General features: G+C 44.6%; 9 non-coding genes and 18 pseudogenes across 9 annotated transcripts; all 27 read right to left on the reverse strand.

Annotated features, from left to right (window-relative positions):
- Window positions 1–264: 264 nt before the first annotated feature.
- LOC136720640 (U5 spliceosomal RNA) lies at window positions 265–379 on the reverse strand. Its single transcript, XR_010805591.1, has one exon. It is a non-coding gene; the product is annotated as a U5 spliceosomal RNA (small nuclear RNA).
- A 4,680-nt stretch (window positions 380–5,059) lies between these two features.
- On the reverse strand, window positions 5,060–5,178 carry LOC136720624 (uncharacterized; annotated as a pseudogene).
- Window positions 5,179–5,383: 205 nt separating this feature from the next.
- Window positions 5,384–5,502, reverse strand: LOC136720673 (uncharacterized; annotated as a pseudogene).
- A 203-nt stretch (window positions 5,503–5,705) lies between these two features.
- On the reverse strand, window positions 5,706–5,824 carry LOC136720612 (uncharacterized; annotated as a pseudogene).
- A 214-nt stretch (window positions 5,825–6,038) lies between these two features.
- Window positions 6,039–6,157, reverse strand: LOC136720589 (uncharacterized; annotated as a pseudogene).
- A 219-nt stretch (window positions 6,158–6,376) lies between these two features.
- On the reverse strand, window positions 6,377–6,495 carry LOC136720679 (uncharacterized; annotated as a pseudogene).
- Window positions 6,496–6,708: 213 nt separating this feature from the next.
- LOC136720592 (uncharacterized) lies at window positions 6,709–6,827 on the reverse strand (annotated as a pseudogene).
- Window positions 6,828–7,036: 209 nt separating this feature from the next.
- On the reverse strand, window positions 7,037–7,155 carry LOC136720563 (uncharacterized; annotated as a pseudogene).
- Window positions 7,156–7,373: 218 nt separating this feature from the next.
- On the reverse strand, window positions 7,374–7,492 carry LOC136720585 (5S ribosomal RNA). The gene has a single exon (XR_010805583.1). It is a non-coding gene; the product is annotated as a 5S ribosomal RNA (ribosomal RNA).
- Window positions 7,493–7,707: 215 nt separating this feature from the next.
- LOC136720580 (uncharacterized) lies at window positions 7,708–7,826 on the reverse strand (annotated as a pseudogene).
- Window positions 7,827–8,036: 210 nt separating this feature from the next.
- Window positions 8,037–8,155, reverse strand: LOC136720584 (uncharacterized; annotated as a pseudogene).
- Window positions 8,156–8,377: 222 nt separating this feature from the next.
- On the reverse strand, window positions 8,378–8,496 carry LOC136720656 (5S ribosomal RNA). The gene has a single exon (XR_010805605.1). It is a non-coding gene; the product is annotated as a 5S ribosomal RNA (ribosomal RNA).
- Window positions 8,497–8,720: 224 nt separating this feature from the next.
- Window positions 8,721–8,839, reverse strand: LOC136720581 (uncharacterized; annotated as a pseudogene).
- Window positions 8,840–9,049: 210 nt separating this feature from the next.
- On the reverse strand, window positions 9,050–9,168 carry LOC136720571 (uncharacterized; annotated as a pseudogene).
- A 221-nt stretch (window positions 9,169–9,389) lies between these two features.
- Window positions 9,390–9,508, reverse strand: LOC136720628 (uncharacterized; annotated as a pseudogene).
- A 216-nt stretch (window positions 9,509–9,724) lies between these two features.
- Window positions 9,725–9,842, reverse strand: LOC136720655 (5S ribosomal RNA). Its single transcript, XR_010805604.1, has one exon. It is a non-coding gene; the product is annotated as a 5S ribosomal RNA (ribosomal RNA).
- A 219-nt stretch (window positions 9,843–10,061) lies between these two features.
- On the reverse strand, window positions 10,062–10,180 carry LOC136720597 (5S ribosomal RNA). Its single transcript, XR_010805584.1, has one exon. It is a non-coding gene; the product is annotated as a 5S ribosomal RNA (ribosomal RNA).
- A 224-nt stretch (window positions 10,181–10,404) lies between these two features.
- On the reverse strand, window positions 10,405–10,523 carry LOC136720579 (uncharacterized; annotated as a pseudogene).
- Window positions 10,524–10,739: 216 nt separating this feature from the next.
- On the reverse strand, window positions 10,740–10,857 carry LOC136720641 (5S ribosomal RNA). Its single transcript, XR_010805592.1, has one exon. It is a non-coding gene; the product is annotated as a 5S ribosomal RNA (ribosomal RNA).
- A 220-nt stretch (window positions 10,858–11,077) lies between these two features.
- On the reverse strand, window positions 11,078–11,196 carry LOC136720649 (5S ribosomal RNA). Its single transcript, XR_010805599.1, has one exon. It is a non-coding gene; the product is annotated as a 5S ribosomal RNA (ribosomal RNA).
- Window positions 11,197–11,417: 221 nt separating this feature from the next.
- Window positions 11,418–11,536, reverse strand: LOC136720625 (uncharacterized; annotated as a pseudogene).
- Window positions 11,537–11,751: 215 nt separating this feature from the next.
- On the reverse strand, window positions 11,752–11,870 carry LOC136720564 (uncharacterized; annotated as a pseudogene).
- A 217-nt stretch (window positions 11,871–12,087) lies between these two features.
- Window positions 12,088–12,206, reverse strand: LOC136720613 (uncharacterized; annotated as a pseudogene).
- A 210-nt stretch (window positions 12,207–12,416) lies between these two features.
- On the reverse strand, window positions 12,417–12,535 carry LOC136720593 (uncharacterized; annotated as a pseudogene).
- Window positions 12,536–12,756: 221 nt separating this feature from the next.
- Window positions 12,757–12,875, reverse strand: LOC136720610 (5S ribosomal RNA). The gene has a single exon (XR_010805585.1). It is a non-coding gene; the product is annotated as a 5S ribosomal RNA (ribosomal RNA).
- Window positions 12,876–13,100: 225 nt separating this feature from the next.
- On the reverse strand, window positions 13,101–13,218 carry LOC136720670 (uncharacterized; annotated as a pseudogene).
- A 219-nt stretch (window positions 13,219–13,437) lies between these two features.
- Window positions 13,438–13,556, reverse strand: LOC136720650 (5S ribosomal RNA). Its single transcript, XR_010805600.1, has one exon. It is a non-coding gene; the product is annotated as a 5S ribosomal RNA (ribosomal RNA).
- Window positions 13,557–13,682: the final 126 nt, after the last annotated feature.

The following is a 13,682-nucleotide window of genomic DNA, read 5'->3' on the forward strand; positions in this document are numbered from 1 at the left end:
AAGACACACAGAGCCAGCCAGCTCAGCGATGACATCACAAACATCTCTCTCAGGTGACTCCTATGACATCACAGAGCACGTACATTCCGTTGCTTGCCGTCTGTCAACCACTCAGTCACTGCCAGCCAGACTGGCTGGCTGACTGGATGGTGGGGCTGCTTGCTGCTGCTGCGTACCTTAGCAAGCTTATTTGCTTGACCGGCCTTCCTCCTCCGCCCACATGCCCACCTATGTCCGATCTGCTGTTCACCTGGATCACAGCTCCGCCCCAACAAGGCAGAGCCTCCCAAGAATGGTACAAACTCACCCACGATCCCCTCCACGGAAAGCTATAGCAAAAGGCAAAAGCATTATACGTAATGAAGAGGAACCCGAGTCCAAGACGCATCCGACCAGCCATACATATTTGTGTGTATTAAAGATCACATTTTATTACATTTAGATTTTCTGTACTTTATTACATCTTTTTGTGATTTTTAAATGTATTGTTTCTTTTCCTTATATATGTATGTATGTATGTACACTCACCTAAAGGATTATTAGGAACACCTGTTCAATTTCTCATTAATGCAATTATCTAAACAACCAATCACATGGCAGTTGCTTCAATGCATTTAGGGGTGTGGTCCTGGTCAAGACAATCTCCTGAACTCCAAACTGAATGTCTGAATGGGAAAGAAAGGTGATTTAAGCAATTTTGAGCGTGGCATGGTTGTTGGTGCCAGACGGGCCGGTCTGAGTATTTCACAATCTGCTCAGTTACTGGGATTTTCACGCACAACCATTTCTAGGGTTTACAAAGAATGGTGTGAAAAGGGAAAAACATCCAGTATGTGGCAGTCCTGTGGGCGAAAATGCCTTGTTGATGCTAGAGGTCAGAGGAGAATGGGCCGACTGATTCAAGCTGATAGAAGAGCAACTCTGACTGAAATAACCACTCGTTACAACCCAGGTATGCAGCAAAGCATTTGTGAAGCCACAACATGTACAACCTTGAGGCGGATGGGCTACAACAGCAGAAGACCCCACCGGGTACCACTCATCTCCACTACAAATAGGAAAAAGAGGCTACAATTTGCACAAGCTCACCAAAATTGGACAGTTGAAGACTGGAAAAATGTTGCCTGGTCTGATGAGTCTGGATTTCTGTTGAGACATTCAGATGGTAGAGTCAGAATTTGGCGTAAACAGAATGAGAACATGGATCCATCATGCCTTGTTACCACTGTGCAGGCTGGTGGTGGTGGTGTAATGGTGTGGGGGATGTTTTCTTGGCACACTTTAGGCCCCTCAGTGCCAATTGGGCATCGTTTAAATGCCATGGCCTACCTGAGCATTGTTTCTGACCATGTCCATCCCTTTATGACCACCATGTACCCATCCTCTGATGGCTACTTCCAGCAGGATAATGCACCATGTCACAAAGGTCGAATAATTTCAAATTGGTTTCTTGAACATGACAATGAGTTCACTGTACTAAACTGGCCCCACAGTCACCAGATCTCAAGCCAATAGAGCATCTTTGGGATGTGGTGGAACGGGAGCTTCGTGCCCTGGATGTGCATCCCACAAATCTCCATCAACTGCAAGATGCTATCCTATCAATATGGGCCAACATTTCTAAAGAATGCTTTCAGTACCTTGTTGAATCAATGCCACGTAGAATTAAGGCAGTTCTGAAGGCGAAAGGGGGTCAAACACATTATTAGTATGGTGTTCCTAATAATCCTTTAGGTGAGTGTATGTATGTGTGTGTGTGTCTGTGTGAAAGTGTATGTGTTTGTGTGGGTGTGACAGTGTGTATGAGTGTCTGTCTGTCATGTAACTCGCACATCTGTGAGGGCACCATTTTTGCAGAAAGAGATGTACACATTTTGGAGCAACATATGCTGCCATCCAGACATCGTCTTTTCCAGGGACATCCCTGCATTTTTCAGCAGGATGACGCCAAACCACATTCTGCCCAGATTTCAAGCGCATGGTTGCATAGGCAGAGAGTGCGGGTGCTAGCATGGCCTGCCTGCAGTCCTGACCTGTCTCCGAATTGAGAATGTGTGGCGCACTATGAAGTGCAAATTAAGACAACGAAGGCCCTGTGCAGTTGCGCAGCTGAGGAAATGCATAATGGATGAATGGGGGAAAATCCCGCTTGCTAAACTTAACCAAGAGGTGCCTTCAGTGCCCAAGTGCTTAATAAGTGTTATTAAAAGAAAAGGTGATGTTACATAGTGGTAAACAGTCGACTGTCCCAACTTTCTTGGTTTCTTTTCACTGCTAATAAGATGCTGTAGAGTGAGTTAGTTATATTGCTTTCAGGAGCTCTAATCGTATTGATGAGTTCATGCAGCATTTGTAATTGAATTTCAAAAAGAAATCCTTGCTGTCTGGCCTGTGTGTATGAGATGTACTCTGTCAATCTTTGGCTAACAACTGAAACATTGGTAGAACAGAAATGGCAACATAAAAAAGAAAAGTACATTTTAAAAGAGCACATTAAATAGGATGAATATACAGTTTTTTACAATCACTTTGTCACTAATTTCAGAACCTTGATGTCATTTTTCAAAACTCTAGACACAAAACTCAAAACGGTCATCACTTGTAACACAGGCTGTCCAATGTTCAAAACATTGCATTGTGCATTCATATCTTTAAAGAAACCTTGCACTTGCAGACTTGTTGGTTCAAATAATTCATTTATCATGAAATACCATAGTAACATTTATTTAGATCACCCACACAGAAGATACCGATAGTTTCACTGTGTAGTTGTTCGTACAATCATTAAATATTGTAGTACAAAATATGTGATACATGTTTCATTATGGTACTACACATAAATACATCACTGTAAAAGGACTAGTAGAGAGAATACTACAGACACAGTGGAATCATTGAACAAAATCTGAAATGTATTGATGCAATACAATCAAATCACACCATAGGTTTCTTTGAAGCCATGCAACAATAATTAGCTACAAAAAAGAACAAAACTACAGTAAAATGTCAACTGCAGTGTTCCTCACCTGGCTTAGTGTAAAACAAAGGATTGATTACTGTACTTCTGAATTTCCATCAGCCCTGTGTTCAGGTTCAGGTTCTCACAACCATTTTTCACAAGAGGCACCTTGAAACTGAACATACCTGAACATACTCAGTCATCAGCTGCTTCACTCTGTCTGCATTTCTTTCAAAAGGCACACTATACTCTGTGCTACACATTGGTATGCAGTATACAGTCATTTGACAATTGAGAGTAGCCTAATGTTTAGTGCATGCTGAAGACTTGCCGCTTCTCAGTACGGAAATTTCTGATGATTGAGGCCACAGTTGATCCTGAGTTGATTCTGAGGTTTGATTGAATCATTGTAGCTGCCTCAGTCATGGTCATGCCATGATTTACAACATGCTCTACAACTATTTCTCGGATTTCACTGGACACTATTTGCTGTTGCTGCCGCTGTCTGGTCCGTGGCCTTGTCCTCTACCACGTTCCCCCAACACCTCTCAAATGAGGCCCATGGCTGCCTCTCTGGTGAGGCCTAAGCCCTCCTCTATGACGAGGCCCACGACCACCTCTCAGAAGGGGTGCATGTCCCCTTCCATTCCTTTGACCACCACGTCTTCCTCCTCCCACTGCTTGACCTCTATTGTGACCTGGATGACTTGCCGGCTCCATGTTATCACTGTGTTGCTGGGGTGGATAGCACTCATTTCACTCGATACTCGTACCACAATGTGAAATCAATCATCAATAACCAGTTGGCAGTATTGGAAAAGCAATTACAAGGGCCTGCATACATACAGTAATGTCAAATCTGATGTGGAAGAACAATCATCTTCAACCAGGTTGGAGCGTTAGTTGCAATGCCTTTAATACACGCAGCGTGGAGAGGAACAGTGACTCAAGTAGATCCCAAAGTCGCTCTGCCTTCATTTTAACAGTCAGAGCTTTTATACACAAAAATCAAAGAGCTGGTTATAATCAGAAAGTCATTACTATGTTATCTTAAAAGTTAGCTAAGCAGAATTTATATCATTATAGGACAGAGTTCATAGATCAACACATGGATTAGGGAGCAGGCACTTCAATCATACTGTTTGACATTGTCTCCAAGATTCTCATCGTAAATAACAAACAGAAATCAAACTACCTTCTGGCCTGACCTTCTAGCTTGACCTTATCTTTCTTAAGTATACAAGAGAGAAAAACAGGTATTAGACAAAAAATTTCTAACTTTCCTTCCACACTGCAAACATGGTGTGGAAAAGTGCTACATGATGATGAATGATGATGAAATATTACATCCATAGATAATGTAGTCCAACTGGTTCATGCTCCTCGTTTATTGATGTCAATGGATCTCATTATCCTGAAACTTTCATGATCGAAACATGGAATACTGTTTGTCAGTTTCCATAAAACTATGCATTAAGAGTAATGCAACAGTCACTTATCATTTTGAGCAGCTGTATCAATTGATAGTTAGATCTTTGTAATGAAATGAATAGACAGTGATCTCAGATGTAATGTGTGAATTGCATTTTGAAATGGTAATACTTTGATGTTAAGTTGTGTCATTTTAGTTCAATGAACAAATGATCTGAGGTTGATGTGTATTGTATCCAAGCAATTGTAAAAAAGTGTTAGAGTTTTGAAAAATGTGCATTTTGATCATCGGGTGTGAGTTTAGTGTCTAGAGTTTTGAAAAATGACATCAAGGTTCTGAAATGAGTGCCAAAGTGATTGTAAAAAAGTGTAATATCAGGGGACAGTGGCTATTAGTGATCTGGCCTTCCGTGGCCTCTGTATTAATGTAACAGGTCACATTGTATGTGTACACTGATACTTGATAGTATAATATAGTACAAGTAAAAAACATACATAGGTATCATAGAAGTATTTTGCAGAAATGATTATGGATAGTTATCAAAATGGAGAGGAAATGCTAAATCCAGTCTCCCCAGGCTGAGCTTCTATTGCTACACCTGCTAAGTGGCTGCTGGTATTAAGTAAGAGTATTAAGAGCTACGATGAAGTTACCCAGGAGACGTAAAAAGCTTGCAGTACCTAGTTTTTCCAGGAGGTCACCAATCCAAATACTGACCAGGTCCTGCCACGTTTTGCTTCCTAGATCTGACAAGATCGGGCGCGTTCAGGACGGTGTGGCCGCAAGCCAAAAAGCCTGGCTGCATGATATCTCTTAAAGGCTGGCGGGTATTGACGGAACTTCCAGCAAAAAAAAGAAAAATGGAGGGAAAAATACCAGTGCAGCAAATGGTGTTGAAAGTAGCCGGGTACGTGTACAAATCCTCAATTATAACACCTCCAGACAGAAAGAGAGTATTAAGAGCTACAATGAAGTTACTCAGGAGACTAAAAAGCTTGCAGCACCAGGTATTTCCAGGAGGTCTCCCATCCAAGTACTGACCAGGCCCTGCCCCGTTTAGCTTCCGAGATCTGACAAGATCGGGCACGTTCAGGTCAGTGTGGCCGCAAGCCTAGAGAGCTGGCTGCATGATGTCTCTTAAAGGCTGGAGGGTATTGACGGAACTTCCGGCAAAAAGAAAAATGGAGGGAAAAATATCAGTGCAGCAAAGGGTGTTGAAAGTAGCCGGGTATGTGTACAATTCTTCAATTATTTCTCCTCTAGCCTGAAAGAGAGTATTACGAGCTACGATGAAGTTACCCAAGAGACGTATAAAGCTTGCAGCACCTGGTATTTCCAGGAGGTCACCCATCCAAGTACTGACCAGGACCTGCCCCGTTCAGCTTACGCGATCTGACGAGATCGAGCGCGTTCAGGACGGTGTGGACACAAGCCGAGAGGCCTGGCTGCATGATGTCTCTTAATGGTTGGCGGGTATTGACGGAACTTCCAGCAAAAAAAAAAAAAAAAGAAAAACGGAGGGAAAAATATCAGTGCAGGAAAGGGTGTTGAAAGTAGCCAGGTACGTGTACAATACTTCAATTATATCTCCTCCAGACAGAAAGAGAGTATTAAGAGCTACGATAAAGTTACCCAGGAGACGTAAAAAGCTTGCAGCACCTGGTATTTCCAGGAGGTCAACAATCCAAGTACTGACCAGGCCCTGCCCCGTTTAGCTTCCGAGATCTGACGAGATTGGGGGCGTTTAGGACGGTGTGGCCGCAAGCCAAGAGGCCTGGCTGCATGATGTCTCTTAAAGGCTGGCGGGTATTGACGGAACTTCTAGCAAAAAAAAAAAAAAAAAAAATAGAAAAATGGAGGGAAAAATATCAGTGCAGGAAAGGGTGTTGACAGTAGCTGGGTACGTGTACAATACTTCAATTATATCTCCTCCAGACAGAAAGAGAGTATTAAGAGCTACGATAAAGTTACCCAGGAGACGTAAAAGCTTGCAGCACCAGGTATTTCCAGGAGGTCTCCCATCCAAGTACTGACCAGGTCCTGCCCCGTTTAGCTTTCAAGATCTTACGAGATCGGGCGCGTTCAGGACGGTGTGGCCACAAGCCGAGAGGCCTGGCTGCATGATGTCTCTTAAAGGTTGGCGGGTATTGACGGAACTTCCAGCAAAAAAAAAAAAAAAAGAAAAATGGATGGAAAAATATCAGTGCAGCAAAGGATGTTGACAGTAGCTGGGTACGTGTACAATACTTCAATTATATCTACTCCAGACAGATAGAGAGTATTAAGAGCTACGATAAAGTTACCCAGGAGACGTAAAAGCTTGCAGCACGAGGTATTTCCAGGAGGTCTCACATTCATGTACTGACCAGGTCCTGCCCCGTTTAGCTTCCGAGATCTGACGAGATCGGGCGCGTTCAGGATGGTGTGGCCGCAAGCCGAGATGCCTGCTGCATGATGTCTCTTAAAGGCTGGCGGGTATTGACGGAACTGCCAGCAAAAAAAAAAAAGAAAAATAGAGGGAAATATACCAGTGCAGCAAAGGGTGTTGAAAGTAGCCGGGTACGTGTACAATTCTTCAATTATATCTCCTGGAGACAGAAAGAGAGTATTAAGAGCTACGATGCAGTTACCCAGGAGACGTAAAAAGCTTGCAGCACCTGGTATTTCCAGGAGGTCACACATCCAAGTACTGACCAGGCCCTGCCCCGTTTAGCTTCCGAAATCTGATATGATCGGGCGCGTTCAGGACGGTGTGACTACAAGCCAAGAGGCCTGGCTGCATGATGTCTCTTATTGGTTGGCGGGTATTGACGGAACTTCCAGCAAAAAAAAAAAAAAAAAAAAGAAAAATGGATGGAAAAATATCAGTGCAGCAAAGGGTGTTGACAGTAGCTGGGTACGTGTACAATACTTCAATTATATCTCCTCCAGACAGATAGAGAGTATTAAGAGCTACGATGAAGTTACCCAGGAGACGTAAACAGCTTGCAGCACCTGGTATTTCTAGGAGGTCTCCCATCCAAGTACTGACCAGGCCCTGCCCCGTTTAGCTTCCGAGATCTGACGAGATCGGGCGCATTCAGGACGGTGTGGCCACAAGCCGAAAGGCCTGGCTAAATGATGTCTCTTAAAGGTTGGCGGGTATTGTCGGAACTTCCAGGAAAAAAAAAAAAAAAAAAAAAAAATGGATGGAAAAATATCAGTGCAGCAAAGGGTGTTGACAGTAGCTGGGTACGTGTACAATACTTCAATTATATCTCCTCCAGACAGATAGAGAGTATTAAGAGCTACGATAAAGTTACCCAGGAGACGTAAAAGCTTGCAGCACCAGGTATGTCCAGGAGGTCTCACATTCATGTACTGACCAGGTCCTGCCCCGTTTAGCTTCCGAGATCTGACGAGATCGGGCGCGTTCAGGATGGTGTGGCCGCAAGCCAAGATGCCTGGCTGCATGATGTCTCTTAAAGGCTGGCGGGTATTGACGGAACTGCCAGCAAAAAAAAAAAAGAAAAATAGAGGGAAAAATACAAGTGCAGCAAAGGGTGTTGAAAGTAGCCGGGTACGTGTACAATTCTTCAATTATATCTTCTCCAGACAGAAAGAGAGTATTAAGAGCTACGATGAAGTTCCCCAGGAGACGTAAAAAGCTGGCAGCACCTGGTATTTCCAGGAGGTCTCACATTTAAGTACTGACCAGGTCCTGCCCCGTTTAGCTTCCGAGATCTGACAAGATCGGGCGCGTTCAGGACGGTGTGGCCGCAAGCCGAGATGTCTGGCTGCATGATGTCTCTTAAAGGTTGGCGGGTATTGACGGAACTTCCAGCAAAAAGAAAAAAAAAAAAAAAATAGAAAAATGGAGGGAAAAATATCAGTGCAGGAAAGGATGTTGAAAGTAGCCGGGTACGTATACAATTCTTCAATTATATCTCCTGGAGACAGAAAGAGAGTATTAAGAGCTACGATGAAGTTACCCAGGAGACGTAAAAAGCTTGCAGCACCTGGTATTTCTAGGAGGTCTCCCATCCAAGTACTGACCAGGTCCTGCCCCGTTTAGCTTCCGAGATCTGACGAGATCAGGCGCATTCAGGACGGTGTGGCCACAAGCCGAAAGGCCTGGCTGCATGATGTCTCTTAAAGGTTGGCGGGTATTGACGGAACTTCCAGCAAAAAATAAAAAGAAAAAAAGAAAAAAGAAAAATGGATGGAAAAATATCAGTGCAGCAAAGGGTGTTGACAGTAGCTGGATACGTGTACAATACTTCAATTATATCTCCTCCAGACAGAGAGAGAGTATTAAGAGCTACGATAAAGTTACCCAAGTGACGTAAAAGCTTGCAGCACTAGGTATTTCCAGGAGGTCTCACATTCATGTACTGACCAGGTCCTGCCCCGTTTAGCTTCCGAGATCTGACGAGATCGGGCGCGTTCAGGATGGTGTGGCCGCAAGCCGAGATGCCTGGCTGCATGATGTCTCTTAAAGGCTGGCGGGTATTGACGGAACTGCCAGCAAAAAAAAAAAAGAAAAATAGAGGGAAATATACCAGTGCAGCAAAGGGTGTTGAAAGTAGCCGGGTACGTGTACAATTCTTCAATTATATCTCCTGGAGACAGAAAGAGAGTATTAAGAGCTACGATGAAGTTACCCAGGAGACGTAAAAAGCTTGCAGCACCTGGTATTTCTAGGAGGTCTCCCATCCAAGTACTGACCAGACCCTGCCCCGTTCAGCTTCCGAGATCTGACGAGATCAGTTGCATTCAGGACGGTGTGGCCACAAGCCGAAAGGCCTGGCTGCATGATGTCTCTTAAAGGTTGGCGGGTATTGACGGAACTTCCAGCAAAAAAAAAAAAAAAAAAAAAATAGAAAAATGGAGGGAAAAATATCAGTGCAGGAAAGTGTGTTGAAAGTAGCCGGGTACGTGTACAATTCTTCAATTATATCTCCTGCAGACTGAGAGAGAGTATTAAGAGCTACGATTCAGTTACCCAGGAGACGTAAAAGCTTGCAGCACCTGGTATTTCCAGGAGGTCTCACATTCAAGTACTGACCAGGTCCTGCCCCGTTTAGCTTCCGAGATCTGACGATATCATGCGCATTCAGGACGGTGTGGCCGAAAGCCAAGAGGCCCGGCTGCATGATGTCTCTTTAAGGCTGGCGGGTATTGACGGAACTTCCAGCAAAAAAAAAAAGAAAAAAGAAAAATGGAGGGAAAAATATCAGTGCAGCAAAGGGTTTTGAAAGTAGCCGGGTACATGTACAATTCTTCAATAATATCTCCTACAGACTGAAAGAGAGTATTAAGAGCTATGATGAAGTTACCCAGGAGACGTAAAAAGCTTGCAGCACCTGGTATTTCCAGGAGGTCACCCATCCAAGTACTGACCAGGCCCTGCCCCGTTAGCTTCCGAGATCTGATAAGATCGGGCGCGTTCAGGACGGTGTGGCCGCAAGCCAAGAGGCCTGGCTGCATGATGTCTCTTAAAGACTGGCGGGTATTGACGGAACTTCCAGCAAAAAAAAAAAAAAAAAAAATGGAAAATGGAGGGAAAAATATCAGTGCAGGAAAGGGTGTTGAAAGTAGCCGGGTACGTGTACAATTCTTCAATTATATCTCCTGGAGACAGAAAGAGAGTATTAAGAGCTACGATGAAGTTACCCAGGAGACGTAAAAAGCTTGCAGCACCTGGTATTTCTAGGAGGTCTCCCATCCAAGTACTGACCAGGCCCTGCCCCGTTTAGCTTCCGAGATCTGACGAGATCGGGCGCATTCAGGACGGTGTGGCCACAAGCCGAAAGGCCTGGCTGCATGATGTCTCTTAAAGGTTGGCGGGTATTGACGGAACTTCCAGCAAAAAATAAAAAGAAAAAAAGAAAAAAGAAAAATGGATGGAAAAATATCAGTGCAGCAAAGGGTGTTGACAGTAGCTGGATACGTGTACAATACTTCAATTATATCTCCTCCAGACAGAGAGAGAGTATTAAGAGCTACGATAAAGTTACCCAGGAGACGTAAAAGCTTGCAGCACTAGGTATTTCCAGGAGGTCTCACATTCATGTACTGACCAGGTCCTGCCCCGTTTAGCTTCCGAGATCTGACGAGATCGGGCGCATTCAGGATGGTGTGGCCGCAAGCCAAGATGCCTGGCTGCATGATGTCTCTTTAAGGCTGGCGGGTATTGACGGAACTTCCAGCAAAAAAAAAAAGAAAAAAGAAAAATGGATGGAAAAATATCAGTGCAGCAATGGGTTTTGAAAGTAGCCGGGTACGTGTACAATTCTTCAATAATATCTCCTACAGACTGAAAGAGAGTATTAAGAGTTATGATGAAGTTACCCAGGAGACGTAAAAAACTTGCAGCACCTGGTATTTCCAGGAGGTCACCCATCCAAGTACTGACCAGGCCCTGCCCCGTTAGCTTCCGAGATCTGATGAGATCGGGCGCGTTCAGGACGGTGTGGCCGCAAGCCAAGAGGCCTGGCTGCATGATGTCTCTTAAAGGCTGGCGGGTATTGACGGAACTTCCAGAAAAAAAAAAAAAAAAAAAAAATGGAACATGGAGGGAAAAATATCAGTGCAGCAAAGGCTGTTGAAAGTAGCCGGGTACGTGTACAATACTTCAATTATATCTCCTGCAGACAGATAGAGAGTATTAAGAGCTACGATGAAGTTTCCCAGGAGACGTAAGAAGCTTGCAGCACCAGGTATTTCCAGGAGGTCTCCCATCCAAGTACTGACGAGGCCCTGCCCCGTTTAGCTTCCGAGATCTGACGAGATCGGGCGTGTTCAGGACGGTGTGGCCGCAAGCCAAGAGGCCGGGCTGCATGATGTCTCTTAAAGGCTGGCGGGTATTGACGGAACTTCCAGCAAAAAATAAAAAATAAATAAATAGAAAAATGGAGGGAAAAATATCAGTGCAGGACAGGGTGTTGAAAGTAGCCGGGTACATGTACAATTCTTCAATTATATCTCCTCCAGACTGAATGAGAGTATTAAGAGCTACGCTGAAGTTACCCAGGAGATGTAAAAAGCTTTCAGCACCTGGTATTTCCAGGAGGTCACCCATCCAATTACTGACCAGGTCCTGCCCCGTTTAGCTTCCAAGATCTGACGAGATCTTGCGTCTTCAGGACGGTGTGGCCTCAAGCCAAGAGGCCTGGCTGCATGATGTCTCTTAAAGGCTGGAGGGTATTGATGGAACTTCCAGGAATAAATAAAAGAAAAAAGAAAAATGGAGGGAAAAATATCAGTGCAGCAAAGCGTGTTGAAGGTAGCCGGGTACGTGTACAATCCTTCAATTATATCTCCTCCAGACAGATAGAGAGTATTAAGAGCTACGATAAAGTTACCCAGGAGACGTAAAAGCTTGCAGCACCAGGTATTTCCAGGAGGTCTCACATTCAAGTACTGACCAGGTCCTGCCCCGTTTAGCTTCCAAGATCTGACGAGATCGGGCGAGTTCAGGATGGTGTGGCCGCAAGCCGAGATGCCTGGCTGCATGATGTCTCTTAAAGGTTGGCGGGTATTGACGGAACTTCCAGCAATAAAAAAATATAAAAAAAGAAAAATGGATGGAAAAATATCAGTGCAGCAAAGGGTGTTGACAGTAACTGGATACGTGTACAATACTTCAATTATATCTCCTCCAGACAGAGAGAGAGTATTAAGAGCTACGATAAAGTTACCCAGGAGACGTAAAAGCTAGCAGCACTAGGTATTTCCAGGAGGTCTCACATTCATGTACTGACCAGGTCCTGCCCCGTTTAGCTTCCGAGATCTCACGAGATCGGGCGCGTTCAGGATGGTGTGGCCGCAAGCCGAGATGCCTGGCTGCATGATGTCTCTTAAAGGCTGGCGGGTATTGACGGAACTGCCAGCAAAAAAAAAAAAAGAAAAATAGAGGGAAATATACCAGTGCAGCAAAGGGTGTTGACAGTAGCTGGGTACGTGTACAATACTTCAATTATATCTCCTCCAGACAGATAGAGAGTATTAAGAGCTACGATAAAGTTACCCAGGAGACGTAAAAGCTAGCAGCACCAGGTACTTCCAGGAGGTCTCACATTCATGTACTGACCAGGTCCTGCCCCGTTTAGCTTCCGAGATCTGACGAGATCGGGCGCGTTCAGGACGGTGTGGCCACAAGCCGAAAGGCCTGGCTGCATGATGTCTCTTAAAGGTTGGCGGGTATTGACGGAACTTCCAGCAAAAAAAAAAAAAAAAAAAAATAGAAAAATGGAGGGAAAAATATCAGTGCAGGAAAGGGTGTTGAAAGTAGCCGGGTACGTGTACAATTCTTCAATTATATCTCCTGGAGACAGAAAGAGAGTATTAAGAGCTACGATGAAGTTACCCAGGAGACGTAAAAAGCTTGCAGCACCTGGTATTTCTAGGAGGTCTCCCATCCAAGTACTGACCAGGCCCTGCCCCGTTTAGCTTCCGAGATCTGACGAGATCGGGCGCATTCAGGACGGTGTGGCCACAAGCCGAAAGGCCTGGCTGCATGATGTCTCTTAAAGGTTGGCGGGTATTGACGGAACTTCCAGCAAAAAAGAAAAAGAAAAAAAGAAAAAAGAAAAATGGATGGAAAAATATCAGTGCAGCAAAGGGTGTTGACAGTAGCTGGGTACGTGTACAATACTTCAATTATATCTCCTCCAGACAGATAGAGAGTATTAAGAGCTACGATGAAGTTTCCCAGGAGACGTAAAAAGCTTGCAGCACCAGGTATTTCTAGGAGGTCTCCCATCCAAGTACTGACCAGGCCCTGCCCCGTTAGCTTCTGAGATCTGATGAGATCGGGCGCGTTCAGGGCGGTGTGGCCGCAAGCCAAGAGGCCTGGCTGCATGATGTCTCTTAAAGGCTGGCGGGTATTGACGGAACTTCCAGAAAAAAAAAAAAAAAAAAAAAAGGAAAATGGAGGGAAAAATATCAGTGCAGCAAAGGCTGTTGAAAGTAGCCGGGTACGTGTACAATACTTCAATTATATCTCCTCCAGACAGATAGAGAGTATTAAGAGCTACGATGAAGTTTCCCAGGAGACGTAAAAAGCTTGCAGCACCAGGTATTTCCAGGAGGTCTCCCATCCAAGTACTGACGAGGCCCTGCCCCGTTTAGCTTCCGAGATCTGACGAGATCGGGCGTGTTCAGGACGGTGTGGCCGCAAGCCAAGAGGCCGGGCTGCATGATGTCTCTTAAAGGCTGGCGGGTATTGACGGAACTTCCAGCAAAAAATAAAAAATAAATAAATAGAAAAATGGAGGGAAAAATATCAGTGCAGGACAGGGTGTTGAA

This window comes from Amia ocellicauda, unplaced genomic scaffold (assembly GCF_036373705.1).
Source record: "Amia ocellicauda isolate fAmiCal2 unplaced genomic scaffold, fAmiCal2.hap1 HAP1_SCAFFOLD_107, whole genome shotgun sequence".
Classification (NCBI taxonomy): Eukaryota; Metazoa; Chordata; class Actinopteri; order Amiiformes; family Amiidae; genus Amia; species Amia ocellicauda.